The sequence below is a fragment of the Ochotona princeps genome, chromosome 1, assembly GCF_030435755.1.
Source record: "Ochotona princeps isolate mOchPri1 chromosome 1, mOchPri1.hap1, whole genome shotgun sequence".
NCBI classification, from domain to species: domain Eukaryota; kingdom Metazoa; phylum Chordata; class Mammalia; order Lagomorpha; family Ochotonidae; genus Ochotona; species Ochotona princeps.
In genome coordinates this window covers 85,070,375-85,087,597 of record NC_080832.1, presented here as the reverse complement: position 1 = coordinate 85,087,597, position 17,223 = coordinate 85,070,375, and the positions used below count along the sequence as shown (strand labels likewise).

Here is a 17,223-nt window from a genome sequence, read left to right as displayed (position 1 = left end):
ATTGCTGGTCACAGCTGGGGGCTGCTCCAGGAGTTGGAAACTCAATCCAGTCCTCCCACGTGGGCAGGAGCCTACTTAAGCTATCACCTCCTGCCTCCCAGAATTTGTACTGACAGGAAGCTTGAGTCTAGACAGCTTAACCACCAGCGCAATGCCTGTAATTCTGTCTTAAAGAGGAGATGTTTTATGCTATACTGATGTCAATATAGGGGTGAAATTGTAGTACTATGTAAAATGTTTTATATATATTTCAAGCTTTCTGGTTAAACTGACTGATAGGCATTCCCAAGATGCTTACAATTTCATCTGACTCAGATGGAGTCCGCAAGAGGGAAACAAAGGTTATTACTGAGTGAAAAAGAAGTGAAGGTAAGAGATAAAAACACATTTTGTTCAAGAATTATAAGAGAAACTGAATTCATTCATGAGGTATATATTTATCAAATTGCTTGAAAAAAACTAACCACAAGTTATTAGAAAATACATTAGCTAGTCAGTTTTTCTTAGCTTTGGAACTTAATCTTTCATATGGCACCATGTGGTGATAAATGGATTTGAGAAGGTTGAGCGTTTGTGTTTGGCTTATTGTATAGTTATTATCTCCAAATAATTGGTGAATTGTATTTCCATCCCTCAGTTGAAGCACACCAAATATTTTATACCATTTACATTTGAAATGCAAAGACCCACTGATTTCTAAGGGAACAAATCCTGGATCATGTCCAAAAAGTGATAATAACAACATTATAACATCATTATAGTCAATTGTAGATAGAAGAATAACTAACAGCTGTCTTCACAAACTCAGGACTATGATACTTTATGATTGAGAACAATGATTCACTAAAGCACTTAGAACATTGTTAGCTCTGCTTGATTATGATCTGTAAATTGATCAAAAACCTGAGAGAGCCTAACTAATATCTCCCTACATATAATTTAAAAGCCACTCCCTTGTTTTTCATACTAAGTCACATTTATTAACTTCCAGATGTAATAGGATATAGAATTACTTACATGATTTTCCATTTACTACCATTGGCATTGTATAGGGTGGTAGAGTCCATACAGTAACCTGAGTATCTTGCTGCTACACATACTTCCAAATGATAGATCTTTTTTTTCAAAAATGTTTAGAGACTTTTGCTTGTAGTGATCTATCCAGTCACATAAATGCATCAATACTCATGGTATTATCAGAGCAAAATAGTAAGTGTTGGTATTTGACCTTGCAGTTAAGTTGCCCGCATTCCATGCTGGAATCCCTGGATTCCATTCCCAGTTCTGGTTCTAGCATGCTGCCAATACAGATCGTGAGAAACAGCAGAGAGCTGCTCAAGAAAATGGGTTCCTGCCAGCAGTGTGGGAGAGTAATATGGCATTCTCAGTACCTGGCATTGGCCAGGGTCCAGTCCCAGCCAGTGTGGGAATTTGAGAAATACAACAGTAGATGGGTGCTTGTTTTCCTAAATAATTTTTTAATTATAGATATTGCATTTGAGAATAATTTACAGTAATGGGAAGTCTGAATCCAGATTTAGTATATTTTGGAAGGTCCTAAAATGGCATTCCATTTTCATAGTCATAAAGCCAGATGAATTCCTAGGTTGAATGTCAGAACCTGCAGTGCAAACTACTCTAGAGTGCTGATAGCTCTGAAAACAAAGACCATGGTCATGAACTCACAATTGGGTTGAAAGGCCAAGTGTCTTCTTCTCTAGCAGCAATTAGATCCTTTTAGTTCCTCTGGATCCCAAGCTTAAAGCCATCCTCGGTCTTCTTTTACGTGCTCCCATTCGGTCATGGTATGCTGAGGTGAGTGGGTGCAAAGATAATGGATTAGTCATTGTTTGGGATCATTATTATCCTTTTACTAACATTTCATTCATTCATTCATTATTTGTTTATTTGAAAGATACAGGGAGAGGCCAACCAAGACAAAAAGACATAGGTATCTTGCATCTACTAGTTCACTCCTCAAATAAAGACAACGATCAAGGCTGGGCCAGTGAAAGCCAGGAGCATAGAATACCACCAGTTCTCCAGCATGGGTGGGTGGCAGGGACCCAAGGATGTGAGCCATCACTTGTGGCCTCCCAACATGTACATCAGCAGGAACCTGGAATAGGAAGCAAAGCCAGGACTAGAACTCAGGTATTCTAATAAAAGATACAGGCCTCTTTAACCACATGTGTTTGGTTTAAGCCAAATATCTCCTCCCATCCCCTTATTATTCTTGTACCTGCAATCTCCATTTCCAATAAGGACATCACTAAGGTAGAGAGAGCAGTATTGCTGGGAAAACTAAATGGTTTTACTTTAAGTTGGCAAAGACCACATTCCGAATTGTATTATTAAATGAGCAACCTGCTTTCTTCATTGTGAAATAGGGAGAGTGTACGATGCCAAGCCTGCCTTCAGAATTGAATCCAGCTCTGAGCTCTGGGTAAGCCTTGGATCTGGCTGTGCACAGGAAGTGTTCCTGTTGCTTCCAGTGTGTAGGCTCTCTTATGAGAGCTCTACAGGTACCACCAAGGTAATCCTCAGGAGGAAGCATCACTACAATCCCCAACAGACACACGGGAAAACTGAGGCACACAGTAGACATGTCACTTTCCAAAAGCTACCTGGCCAGTCAGAGTGAACCCGGCTATGAGACCCAGAGTTCAGATTCGTAATTTCTTACCATACTGGGCCGTCTTTTATACACCAGTTAAGCCTGTAAGACTACACACAACAAAGGACAATTCAAACACGAGAGAATTAAAGTCAAATCCACCCTGACACAAAAACAGCTAAGATTGTAAGAAATATTTAAAATGTTCTATGGAAGGTTTTATCGCTTATTTTCAGTGACACTATTTTTTAAAATCTATTTATTTTATTGGAAAGGCAGCTATATAGAGAGGAGGAGAGACAGAGAGGAAGATCTTCCATCCTATGGCTCATTTCCCAAGTGGCCGCAACGGCTGGAGCTGAGCCAATCTGAAGCCAGCAGCCTGGAGCTTCTTACGGGTCTCCCACGAGGGTGCAGGGTCCCAAGACCCTGGGCCATCCTCGACTGCTTTCCCAGGCCGCAAGCTGGGAGCTGGATGGGAAGCAGGGCTGCTGAGATTAGAACACGCGCCTTTATGGGCTCTCAGTATGTGCAAGGCAAGGACTTCAGCTGCTAGGCTACCGTGTCTGGCCCAGTGACAGTATCTTTCCAAACATTCTCACCTCCCGCTCCTCCCCAGCCCACAGCTGCAGCGGTAACCATGCTGTAACTCACTTGAACCCTCAGCAGCCAGTCCAGTTTCCAGGAAAAATGAGGCAGCAGCAATGGTAGCAGCTGTTTAGAAAAAAAAAGTTGTCCGTCCTGGTAAGGATGAAGCCCCTTAAGAAACTGTACCGTGGCCAAACCAAAGCCGACCTACAGTGCTTGTTCTCTCTAGGGTCAAGCTCGGGCTCTGCTGCTTCTGGAGAGGCCTCTCACCACCGCTTCCGCACTTCCTGCAGCATCGCGGCAGATGACCCTCAGAGGCTGCCGTCGTTTCCTCAGGCGCTAGGCCGCAGCCACCATCTTGTCTCTTGTGAGGCGCGGCTGCTCCGGGAAGGTTTGCTGAGCAGCACAGACGGTGTAAGCTGTGATGGGAGAGTGGATCCTGGCTTCTTCTGGGACATTTATCTAGTGATTACATCACCATTGGAGAGGAAGTGGCACTGAAGCTAGAACCTCAGCAGCCCTGGCATTCCTAATGACTGTATGCTAGCAGACGCCTTGAGATACTTTTTTTTTTAAATTTTATTTAATTATCTGTTATTGGAAAGCTTGATATACAGAGGAGAAGAGACAGAGAGAAAGATCCTCCGCCTGATGATTCACGCCCCCAAGCGGCTGCAGCGGCTGGAACTGAGCCAATCCGAAGCCAGGAGCCTGGAGCTTCTTCCGGGTCTCCCAAGCTGGTGCAGGGTCCGGTGGGCCGTCTTCGACTGCTTTCCCAGACCACAAGCAGGGAGCTGGAAGGGAAGCGGGGCTGCCGGGATTAGAACCAGCGACCATATGGGATCCTGGCACGTGCAAGGCTAGGACTTCAACCACTATGCTATCATGCTGAGCCCTGCTTTGAGATTCTTAAACACGGAGTTGTTATACGCCCAGATTTGCTGGTTCAGTCTGGAAGGAAAAAAAAAAAAAAGACTGAGGTGTGTTCGTGTGGATCTTCTGGCATTCAGCTTCGAGCCTGAAGCGTCTGTACAAGTTTCACAGTGAAAATGATGCTTATGTTAGTGGACCAGTTGGTGAGTAGAGTTGAATTGGCTGCTTCTGTTAGACCATTATTAATGCAGAGATGTTAAAGTATTTTCCCTGCTAGCGGGCGCTAGGTATTGCTGTAATCAGTTCTTCATTATTGATTTTAGATTGACCGTGAGGAAGGGAGCAAGAACAGGAGTTTGAGCCGTTTGCCCTCAGGGTAATAAATAGCCTAACATAATCACATAACATCTGCCACCAGGGACGCTTAAGTGGCATTTCCAAAGGCCCATGTAAAGTGCTCCCACCCCATCTCTGCATTTGCTTAGTCTCAGGGAGCAAGACCACCAAGGTTGAAATGGCCAGAGGGAAAGCTAGTTCAGGTCGGTTATCCGAGAATTCCCCCAGCCCCAGGAACACCCCTAAGGCCCCTAACTACAAAAAGCCGAGCTTGCTGCAGCACTGGGAACCTGCTGCTTGGTCACTCACTTTTTTTGTTGTTGTTGTAACTCTGTTTTTATTGAAACGGCAAATTTGAAGAGAGAAGGAGAAGCAGAGAGGAATATCTTTCATCTGCTGATTCACTCCCCAATGTCAAAAACGGCTGAAGCTGAGCGATCCGAAGCCAGGTGCCAGGAGCTTCCCAGTCCCTCGTGGAAGTGCAGGGCCCCAAGGCTTTGGGCCGTGCCCCACTGCTTTCCCAGGCCACAAGCAGGGAGCTGGACTGAAAATAAAGTTGTTGGGACATGAACTGACACCCGTAAGGGCTGCTGGCACTTGAAGAAGAAGGATTAGTTAATTGAGCCACTGCATTGGCCATTCTGTCACTCCATCTTTAACCATGCTGAGAGACTAAGATGGTGTTTGTGGCCTTGCCCTGCTGAGGAAACGACAGAGGGCCCTGAGGCTCAGCTACGACACGAGGCTGCAGAGGGCAGCAGAAACGGAGCACGGCAGATGGCCACCCTCTTGGAAATTATCACAGAAATTCCATTTGGCTGTGAGTTTGCTCCCCTTTTCTTCTCTCTATTCTGTGCCTCTTTCTCAACATTTGGTGCCCCATTTTCTGCACCACCTTTTTAACACGTGAAGTACAGAGACAATAGGCAAGGTGACACATACCATCAGAGAAGACAAACACCTCCCTGGCACAGCCCAAAATGCTAGCCTCAGTGCACAGCTTGGCACTGAGCAGAGTTGCCGAGACGACATGAATCATGATGTGTTTTCATGTGCTTTAATAGAGCCAGCCAACCGTTGCAAGATTAAAGGCTGAACAGAGAACCAAAATAGAAAAAGATTAGTGAAAGGATGCACACGCCAGTTGAAGTTTCATGTTCCTGCAGAATTTGCCTTGTACTTAAACTGTTACCGTGGGCCGCACTGTGAGGCAGCCTTGGATTACATGTATCCGAGGCAGCTACCCCTGTCCTTCTCAGGACTCAAAACCACCAACATGTCTACACAATTGAAACTGAAGCAGAAAGTGATGTGGCAAGCAGCCTCGTCCAGTAGGTGAGATCAACAGGCCCAAATCCCCACTGCATGCCTACTGACAGAACCAGGAGTGCAGGAATGGTTTGTAAGCATGAATTGAGGAATAGTAGAAATAGAGCAGATTGTTGGAACAGCAAGTGTTCCTCCCCATTTCTTATTGTTTCAGTTTATGAGTTCATATTACAGTGGTTGGGGATATCCATTGGTTTGGTGTAGAGCGCTTGCTTTGTATAAACTGACTTTGGGTAGCATTGGTTGTATCTCAGATTGTCGCTTTTATTTTCAAGTGGAAAAGTTCCCAAAGTGGTTGACGAATTGGTGAGAAATTGTGCCTGTACCATCTTTTGTTAAAGCCTTTTATTTTAAACTGTAATGCTTTGAGCTCTCATTTTTAAAAAGTGTGTTATTGATGGTGTTCAGCCACAGTTGTGATCATTTTTAAGTGCTCTTAATTATGCATTTTTAGGGTCTTTCCATTCCTAATGTTTGTACCTAAAGCATTCTTAAAATGGCTGGTTTCTTATTTTTACGCCAGCTGATGTGGTAACAAAGAAAGCTTACAGTGTTTGAGCGTATGAAAGACTTACTGCTAACCTGTGTTGGAAATATTAGAATCTTAAAGTGAAGGCACAAGTAATATGTAGTGATTACTAGGTTATTGTTAGGACTTTGTTAACTCTGTAATGTTCTTAATATTTTCTAAAACCATATTTGTCACAGAAATTTAGTTCATGTCTTAACACTGAACATGTTTAGATAATCACTACAAAAATTTATATGATTTGAGATTTGTTTTTATATTGAAGTGGGTGCCTTTTTGTTTACAAGTTCATTGAAAACTAAAAAATGATTCTGTTGAAAAGATAAAGTTTAACCTGCTCCTGTATGTGATATATTTTCCCCCAAAGAAATTGATTTCTGCACAGTGTGCTACTTGAAACTGCAAAGAAGGTTAATGGCGTAGGCCCTGGCTACAAAGTAGGATTTAAGCCTGTGGAGTTATAAAGCTGAAGGATATTTATCATGGATTTTTGGAAGGTGCCCCCTCTCCCTGAGAGCCATTCTGCATTCTGGCTGAGCTTTCAGCCAAATGTTCATTTTGGGGAGCAAGAGAGGTAGGAGGGAAAAAAAAAAAGGCAGCTTAGGAATCTGCCAGCAGATATTGAATCCTATTTTGTTTAACTAAAACCATTATGAGAGATTTCTAGTAGAGTGGTTTTATTGTTGCAAATCCAGGATTCTACTTCAAATAATAATAGCTATAAAATGCTTTACATACCTACAGTTTTAATCCTCACAATAACTTTTTAAGATAGGTATCATTAGAAGTTTTTCAATGTGAGACTTAGAAATGTTTAGCCATTTACCCCAGGTCACACACAGCTAGTGACGGACTGAGTAGAAAATCAAACTCAAATCTTACCTGAGCCTACGAACAGGTTCCTAAGCATCATCATAGCTGCCTTTCCAGTCTTGAAGGAGAGAGAGACTAATTTTGCAAGATCGAGTTGCTTTCAACTAGAAAATCTGGCTTTGGGGAGGAGTGTGTGTGTGTGTGTGTGTGTGTGTGTGTGTGTGTATGGGGGCGGGGAAAGGAACAGGAATATTTCTGTATCCACCTGTAATTAAAAGTTCCATGAAGTTTTTTCCCTTTCACTGCTATTCAAATAGTAAGATGCTACTATGGTAGCATCATATCCAAACCCGAGTCATTGTGAGTGCCCCAGAACAGCCACATCTTTATTAATTTTTGTGTCCCTAATGCCTGATCCAAAGCCTGGTAGTCAGTGATGTCTGCTGAATCAGCATAGGAATGATTTAATTCTGTCTGCACTATATTCTTATATGTTTAGCTGATTTATTTTTTATTTTTAAAGAAATATTTATTTGAAAGGCAGAGACAGAGAGAGATCCAGAGAATGAGAATAAGGATGCTCCCAAATGCCCACAATAGCCAATTAGGGCCAATGGCAAAGCTCTGGGCTGGGGACCCATTCCACTATTGCCATGTGGGTGACAGGAAGCAATTACTTTAGTCATCTCTGAGACCTCCCTGGGTCTTCATTAGCAGGGAGTAAAAGTCAAGAGCCAGAGATAGATATCAAGCTCAGGGACTCTGGTGTAGGTTGCAGCCATCTGAACTGTCTTAACTGCTTTGCCAAGCCTTTGCTTCTGATTTTGTTTTTAATTTAACATTTTGATTAGATAACACAGTTATACAGTTCAAAATTCAAGACGTGAGGGCATGTAGTAAAAAGTATCTTTCCCTCTTTTAGCTTGCAGCTAACCAACACCCCTCTGTGAAGGTAATCATGTGATGGTTTACTGGGTATTCCTGCATAAATTTCGAGCATGTTTAAGCAAAAATCAATACACATCTCTTTGAACACAATCTAGATCTTAAAAAACATACATATACTTACTTTAAAAGTGTAAAAATATATTTATAATAGCTGAGTAGTATTCCATGGAGTAGATGAACCATAGCTTTCTTAGCCAGTCTTCCGCTGATGGGCATTTTGGCTGCTTCCAGGTTTTTGCGATTGTAGATTGTGCTGCTATGAACATAGGCGTGCATGTTGGTTTCTTGAGTAGGAGATGTTTTGGATATATCCCAAGGAGTGCTATTGCTGGATCATATGGTATGTTGATTTTCAGTTGTTTGAGTATTCGCCAAACTGATTCCCGTAGAGGCTGTACAAATCTGCACTCCCACCAGCAGTGGAGAAGGGTTCCCTTTTCCCCACATCCTCGCCAGCAAGTCTTGGTGGTATTATGTATGTGTGCCATCCTTACTGGAGTTAGGTGGTACCTCATTGTTGTCTTCATTTGGATTTCCCTTATTGCCAGGGAACTTGAGCATTCTTTCATATGCTTGTTTGCCATTTGGGTTTGTTCTTTTGTGAAGTGTTTGCCCATTTCCCGTGCCCATTTCTTGAGCAGTTTGTTTGTTCTGGTGTTTTGGTTTCTCTGTAGCTCTTTGTATATTCTGGAGATTAGCCCTCTATCACCTATGTCGTGTGCGAAGATCTTCTCCCATTCTGTGGGTTGCCTTTTTACTTTATTGATTGTTTCTCTAGCTGTACAGAAGCTTTTTAGTTTGATGAGGTCCCAAGTTCTTTGTGGACAAATGGGCCCGACTGGAATCCATCATGCTAAGAGAAATGAACCAATCCCAAAAGGTTAAATACCACATGTTTGCCTTAATCTGAGATGAAAAGAGAACAACTTGGAAAATAGTACCTGTATAATGTAATATTAGTGCAATCTCTTATAACCTGTATCCAATGCAATAAGATAACACGATATAATCTATAAACCAACAATTAATGTCAGAATATTTAAGATCTACATCATAAAACTGTAAAACCTACTATACCCTCAATACGCTATGTTAACCTGTAATGGGGGGGAGTGCAGGGAAATCTTTCAGGACCATAAAAAGAGTGAGAAAAAAGTACAATATAGCCTATCAAGGTCAAATCTGGTAATTCATAGACAACAGACTCAAAGCGGCACTAAACAACAATAAAACTAGTATACCAATGCATGAGGGGGGAATCGGGTGCGATCCTGACAACCTCTTAACAGGAGGTCATGTGCGTGGAGCAGGGGAGCACTCCAGAGTGGAACAGGTGGTAAGGAGGAAGCTTGGATCCCAACCATGAAGACTCCCAGACCTTCACCACAAACTACTAATACGAGCAACAAGGACTATATCCCAACTGCCAAGGAGGCCACAGGGAATTGGATGCCCTCGGAGGCCGAGTACTCTGAGGTCACCCACCCCCAACCGGAGCTTCCAAAGGGGATGGAAGAAGTCCAAACACTACCGTGCAGAAACCAACGTCATTGGAAAGACAACCAGAAGCCCTGAGTGGTCTGCAGAAACAGAAGAACAATAAACGTCCTTCAGGACCAGAGAGGAGAGCTTTCTCTGGTCCGAGCCTGGCTCCACCTCTGGACCCCCCCTCCCTCGCAATGACCATTGGGATCGCTTCGAAAACCCCTCACAGCAAACAATCCTACAAACTAAAAAAAACAAAACAAAACAAAAAAAAAAACCTAAAATAAATAAACAACAGAAAGTAGAACTTGAAATCTGACAGGAAAGAGCTGGCATGGATTGGCTCATGCCTCGCTGGGTGGGTCACAAAGATTGGTTACTCCTCACCATGGTGTTGAGGATTTTCCTGCACACCCCCGCCCCCCCCCAAAAAAATGTTCTGCACCTAAAATGTTGACATATATCTTGTTAGAGTTACAAGCCAGTCTGGATTATCCTAAAATCTGCCAAGATCAGCAAAATTTTACTTCAACACAACAACTGGCTAAATACTAAGATGAAATGGACACGTGACAGCTGAATGGTGCCTTATGGCCATTTTAAGGTATAGAGCAGCCGGTCCTGTATATGAACTAAAATTGAAACGTCAATGAGCTAATCATAGGTGGTGGCTAGGACTTGTTTTCCTTTTTTTTTTTTTTTTTTTTTCTTTTTAATACACTGGTTACTCAAAACCATGTCAATTCCATAACATTGCAAATTGCTGTTGATGTTATATTGGGACTCTTAATTGACTGTGATGATATTCTGCCAGCTCAAACTTCAGACCAGAAATGGTCTCCCCAAGAAACTGTTCAACCCATCTGGACAATAAGTAGCTGAACTCTATGTTTGGTATATGTTTGCAAGGAAAGAATCTTGATTGAATTTGAACTGTAATACTGCATCAAGGTGGAGGAATCCACCGGGGGGAGGGGGCTGGCATGGTAGCTGATGCTCCACCTGTGGTGCCTATATCCCATAGGGTGCTGATTATAGTCCTAAATGCTCTACTTACAATCCTACTCTTTGCATATGGCTTGAGAAAGCAGCAGAGGGTAACCTATGTCCTTGGGCCCCTGTACCCACATGTGAGATCCAACGAAGTTCCTGATCAACTTGGCTTCAGATCAAATTGTATCCGGCCATTGTGGCCATATGGGGAGCGAACCAGTGGATGGAAAACCTGTCTCTCTGTAACTCTGCCTTCAAAATAAAAATAAACCTTAAAAAGTAGAGAGAAGGCCTGGCGTGGTGGCCTAGCGGCTAAAATCCTTGACTTGCAGGCACTGGGATCCCATATGGGCACCAGTTCTAATCCTGGCAGCCCCACTTCCCATCCAGCTTCCTGCTTGTGGCCTGGAAAAGCAGTCGAAGACAGCCCAAAGCCTTGGGACCCTGCACCCGCGTGGGAAGAGGCTCAGCTCTGGCTGTTGCGGCTGATTGGGGAGTGAATCAGTGGACGGATCTTCCTTTCTCTCCTCCTCTCTATATATCTGACTTTCCAATCAAAATAAAATAAATAGTTTTTTAAAAAAGTAGAAAGCCCTAATGATAAAGTAATTTATTAGAAACATTTTGAAATATTTTTTCCATTCTGATTGATTTCTGAGATAGTCTTTTTCATTCTGTTTTTGTCTAAGTCAAATCTAGATGTCCAGGGAAGGCCAGACAGTACACCCTGTCAAGGTTTCAACTAAATAGCTTGTAACTTTGGTACTGCAGTATGGCAAGGCACAGGGGTAACTGTAAAATCAAGTTTTCTTGCATGTGAAGGTTCTTGCTTTCAGACAAAAATCATGGCAAGGTAAGATTCAAACGATGCTATAAAATATTTACAGCAGGGATCACGAGTGTATCTTTTTGCATAATCTGTTCTCATTTGTACAGTTTTGAGTCTTGAAGAATAAGATTTGAGCAGTTGTAAGTAGAGATTGACAATATAGTGTTAGGTCTGACCAAAGGATAATGTGTGTGTGGAGGAGAATGTGTCAGTGAGGATATGATGTTTTTGAATGAAGAGTGAAATAAGCAGTGAACTTTGTACAGTGACAGTAATGGAAAAAGTTAGATTGATGTTTCAAGCTAAGGGCTACTTCAAATGGTAAGATTTACTTGTACTCTAATTAGAGACTGTTAATTTACACCCCTGTTTCATATGTTGAAATATTTGATGCAGTTGCTGTATGTGTATGTGTGTGTGTGGTTACTTTGTGAATGTGTATGTCTGCATATCTACACTCATTTATAAATATGTCTTAGGACATCTAAATTTTTTCTTTACAACTAAGGGTCCATCAAAACCCATTAGTTTTTGTTTTTGCTTTGTTCAGAGAGTATCTGGGAATTTAAATGACAGTTCTAAAGCAGGCTAAATATGCACAAACCAGGTAAACAGCCAAGCTTTTAAGTTGGTATCTAATGACAGCGGAGTACTGTTTGAGAATCCTAGATTCCACACAGGTATTCTCCAAGGTTCTGTTTGGTTAAGTATTATCTCTCTCTTAGCTTTGATGAATTGAAACTAATCTGTTCAACCAAAAGAATCAAGATGTCCTCAGTACTGGAAGTCAAAGCATGGAAGGTCCCCATGCAGTAAATTTACCAGAAGAATGTTATTGCGTCATTGCTTTCAATCTTCTAACCAGTGGCCTCGTTCCCCACTCCCCCCCCCCCCCCCCGCAAGTTCTTGTGGTTGTTAAATGTATTCCTTTCTCTGCTATAATGTAGCAATTACTAAAGGCTTTAACTCTAGACCCAAGTGTCTGATACATGGTAAATGCTCACTAAATATTTGCTGCACAATTATTAAATGTTTGCATGTTTTAAAGAAATAGGAGGTTGAAATGCAACATCTCTTTGGAGACTTCACATAAATGATTGTCCTTCTAGCCCATTGTCACCACCCTTTATTTCCCTGTCCTCTGATACTTTGAAATGAAATCTTCTTGGGCTTGGGACTCACTGTCTCGAATTACTTCAGACTGTTCTCATTGCCTCTGGAAGGTTAATGCTTCTAAGAAACACCTTTAATCACTCAAAAAATTTTTTTAAAGAAACTTTTCTATTGACACTCAAAACTATCCCCACTGTTTCTATTTTTCAACTATATGCCAAACCCTGCAGTCGAATTAGGCTGGGAATCTTCCTGTTTCCCAAGAAAATATCATTCTTTCCTGCTGCTGCCCAGACATGCCTTGTGAAATTCCATACTCTCTGCTATGTGAACTATATTAGCCATTTTGTGATGTCTTTTGTCTTAACTACCCCTCTCCCACCATATGTGATGTCTTCTTCCTTTGCCAAATATTGCAGATCTTTCTATGTTCACATTTCTCTTGCACTTTTGAATTACCAGGCTGTAGAGATAGAGATTTGTTCCTTTTTCTGTACTGTACAACATTGTTATCCAATTTCACTGAAAATTGTTACTTGGAAATTCTGATTTAGTAAGGTTGAGTTTGGTCTCAAGAATTTGTTAGACAAGTGCTTTGAAAGATTCTTAACATCATATCAGTTTAGAAAAAAAATCCTGTAGCTTTGAGAAGAGTACCTTAAGTGTTCAAAACAATACCTATTAATTAAATGCATTTCCTATATAAAAACTAGAAGTTGTGTGGAAGAGCCAATGGCCCCATCTGTATTTGAAAACAAAGATTTATGTTTGGCTTGGAAGTCTCAACAGTATTGTACAAGTAGATTCACGAAGCCCCCAACCAAGATGATATTTTGTATTGGGAACATTAACGCAATGTTGGACAAGCATCTCCTTTTTACTGTTCAGCAGATGGGTACAGCGATAGGAAAGTGAGAGAGTGTAATGTATTTTATGTTAACAATTCAGAAATGTTCAAAGAAAATTCTCTCCCTGTGTATGATTAACAGCAGTAATGTGAATAATTAAATTGTTCATTTTCTAAGGGATTTTTTTGAACCCTAATCATTAGCTCAGAGTATATCTAAGGTATACACACCTTAAAAAGAAGCAGCAATTAACCACCTAGAATATCATCTCACAGAGATATATAGGAAAGAATTGAAGACAAATTTAGAAAGAATATCTAGTGAACATATTTCTGTTGAGTTTTCATTATTCTTTATGTGTACTGTCTGATCATTTCCTTTCTTCAGATAAACTGAAGTTTGCCTTCAGTTCCTGTGATTTTTGACTGCCACTTGTCCCTTAATAACTGTTCAGTATTCACTTTGTAATTTAATTCACATGATTGTAAGACACTAAAATAGGGACATTTACTATCTGTTTTCTGTTTGTTTAGGAAAACTTTCGTACTGATTTTAGAGTGCAGGGAGATTTTGGTGATTGTCTTTTATTGTATGTCTTTGAGGCCCAAACATCTTGACCTATATACCAGCTCATATGACTTCAGAACAGCCTTTTCTATAAGGTGAGGTAGCCATTGGGTCCTCTGTTCAACAACACTGCAGTGGTTAGGACTCATTAGAAGGGCATGGTGATAAAACACTTACTTGACTGCTTTGGGCTCTTTACTATGTTTTGTTCATTCTTATAAGTGATAACTTAAAAATCACTATCTTTGTAATACTTGATGCAATACTTGAAGTACTTGAAATTGCTAAATGAAAAATAGTGTTAAGTAACCAATATTACCAGGCATAAGAGCACATAAAGACAAGCACGGCTGATATTCAAGAAGGATTCTGGATTTCGTGTGTTTCTTTTTCTTATTTCTTCCTGCCATATTCCATAATTGGCATGACCCTCTTACATGGTTGTATGCAAGCACACTCAGGGCAGAAGACTTAAGGGGTGTTAATACAACTGAGTAAAGTGTTTCACATTCAGAACAGAGTTAGGAGCCACGGTTGAGTTGACATGCCATTCTGGCCTCTGTTTCCTCAAACTCTGATTGGTCTATGGACCTGGGAGGCCCACCCAAGAGATTCCTAAGGGCTTTGACATACTCTCTCTAGTGTCTACAAATGCTGCCTCAATCTTGGCCATGTTAGTTTGTATACAAAGTTCTGTGCTTTTTGTTGTTGTTTTTAACTCAATTGCTTTTCTTTAAGAAATTGCGTACATTTTAATAACTTTTCTGACATTATGGGTCCTGTGTAGGAGTTGAGTCAGGGACTGCTCTGTCATCTGCCATTCCTCCTATTCTCCTCTTTCTTCCTTTCTTTGGTCGAGCTGGGACCTTCCCTTACTAGTCTAACAACTTCTCTTCAGATGTTTTGGTCTGTTTTGTGCTGTTATAACATACTACCTAACACTAAGTCATTTATAATGAATAGAAATTAGCTTTTTTAGTGTGTGAAAGCTGGGGAGTCCCAGATCAAGGTCTGGCATTTGTTATGGTTCTTGCTTCATCACTCCGAAGCGAAAGGCAGAACATGAAAGGGTAAGTGCTGCCATCCTTTTATAAGGAGACCGTAGTGTTGGTGATGCCTGATGCATTCATGAAGGCAGAGCCCTTATGGTTCAGTCTCCTATTGATGGTCCCAACTGTTAATGTAATTACAAGGACAAATTTCAACACACATTTGATAGGGAACCATATATAGACTTGTTTAAGATGTTTATCAGTGTGTCTTCTGAGCTACGGACAGCTTCAATAAGAGATGATATTCTAGATATGCTGAAGGCATTCTCTCACTACATAATTTAATAGTATTAAATGACGGTGTGAATAAATGTTAATAAGGAAGAGGAAGAAACAAAGATGACAAAATGTAAAAGGATATCAAGTAAAATAAGCAAAACAGAGTAAAATAAGGAAATAAGACAGGCACTGATGACTCCAACTACCAACTGAAATATTTAGTTCTGAAAAGTGATAGCTATTTGGGAGTATTTGGGAGGTATTTGTGAAGAATTTGGGAGGAAAAAAAGTCATTTTTCATTTTGTCATTCTCTCAATTCCATATTCTAACTTTGCTTCCTTTCATCCTTCCAATTCTTTCTAAACCTCTGTCTCTCTCCCTCCCTCCCTCTCCTTCTCTCTCTCTCTCTTTGGTTTAAAATTGGGGGACTTTTTCCCCTTTTGCCTTGATAGCAATCTGAATTTAACAAAGTCACAATTTATTATAATGTAATACAGGTGAACATTTTACATTCTTGTATGATAGTGAATGGGTATGAACTTTGAAATCATGAACAATTTGGATATTAAAGATTTCTTCTGGAAGTGTGGATTGAATAGAACCAGTAACAGATGGCTCAGCATCAGTAAAAGGTATTAAATGCATCTTTAATTGATATTAAATGCTTTCCCTCTTTTGCAGGCAGCAGAGGAGAAAGGAGATTCACAAACATTGAAATGACTTGATTATCTGAGCACAGCTATGGTGCATTTTTGTTTATCAAGATGGCATATGTTTTTCTCATCATTAAGTGCTCACTAAACTGTTGACTTGTAAAAGCAGATTATAAGCCAAAAACCTGGGAGTGTGTAGAAAGTATGCAAGAATGGGGAACAGGTTTGTCTTTCTGGCCCCAGCTCTGCCACAGATGGCATGGCCTTTGATGGAACAATATACTCCTCTGGGTGCTCTGGGTTTTGCTTCTGTGAGTTGGTAAAACTCCTTCCTGCTTATCTCAAGGGGCAATTGTGGAATGGTCAAAAACTATAAGCTTTTTAGTTTATAAAACCTTTCCTTTAAAAACGATCATTATGAGAAATCACAAAGCTCGAAAGCTGTGATTCATGGCAAATTCAGTTGTACAAATAAGACTCAACTCTGCTGCTGCAAGCTAATATAAAAAGATACAGTTAAAAAAAATTTTAAAAAGATACAGAGTTTTGGTTTCAGTCATAATTGTTCAAAATATTTTGATGACCACATATGAGATTAAATAGAAAAATTTAATTTCATATATTTTTATTGTTCTAGGGTAAGCCTTTAATAGTTTGTGGTCTTATTTACAAAGCAATAGATTTTGTCATAATTTCTAGAAAATGTAAAGGAAAAGAAGAAAATGAAAACATTTGTTACCATATCAGCAGGGTGATTATTACAAATATTTGAGGTAAGTTTTACAAACTTCTTGGTGTGCAATGAAATAGTCTTCGAAATAAAATGAACGAGGCTGTCAGACTATTGGTGAATATTTAAATTTTTCTTCTTTTATTTGTTATTTCCTCACTTAGCTTTTCCTGTTCAGTATTTAGATTTGCTAGGTTACAAGATCTGAAGATTTCCTTTTAAAAGTGGCAGTGAGTGACTATCACAATTAGTGGTTGGACATGACCTAGGTTTGTTCTTGTAATGGAAAACCAAAATCTTTTTTCAGATTTTATTATTATTATTTTAATTTTATGATACAGTTGCATAGGCTCCTGGCATTTCCCTTATCCCCTCCCCAATTCCCCCCCACTTAATTACTCTATATCATTACTAAAATATAGTTCTTCATACACAGTCGTATGTCCATCATTGCGGGCATGGACAATGGCAGAGAGTCCAGCATCCTATTGTCAAGAAATAGTGAAGTTTCATTGTAAGTCCATCTTTGTCTGGAAGCAGAAATGCATACTACACTGCATCCTCACAGCTGGATATGATAGTCTCCATTTCAGAGCTACTGTACATCCTCTTAAATGAAAAGTCATAGTACAAAATCAACAATAGAAAGAAAAATAGAAATTTACAATGCCATGAAGTTAAATGACATGTTACTAGATAT

At 40.4% G+C, this 17,223-nt stretch overlaps 1 protein-coding gene across 1 annotated transcript in view; it reads left to right on the top strand.

The window, feature by feature from the left end:
• The first annotated feature begins 4,250 nt into the window (after nt 1–4,250).
• OGFRL1 (opioid growth factor receptor like 1) overlaps nt 4,251–17,223 on the top strand; it is a 236,517-nt gene continuing 223,544 nt past the window's right edge. Inside the window, exon 1 of the mRNA XM_058661496.1 lies at nt 4,251–4,281. The gene's annotated coding sequence lies outside the window, so the exon portion shown is untranslated. The remainder of the gene's footprint in view (nt 4,282–17,223) is intronic.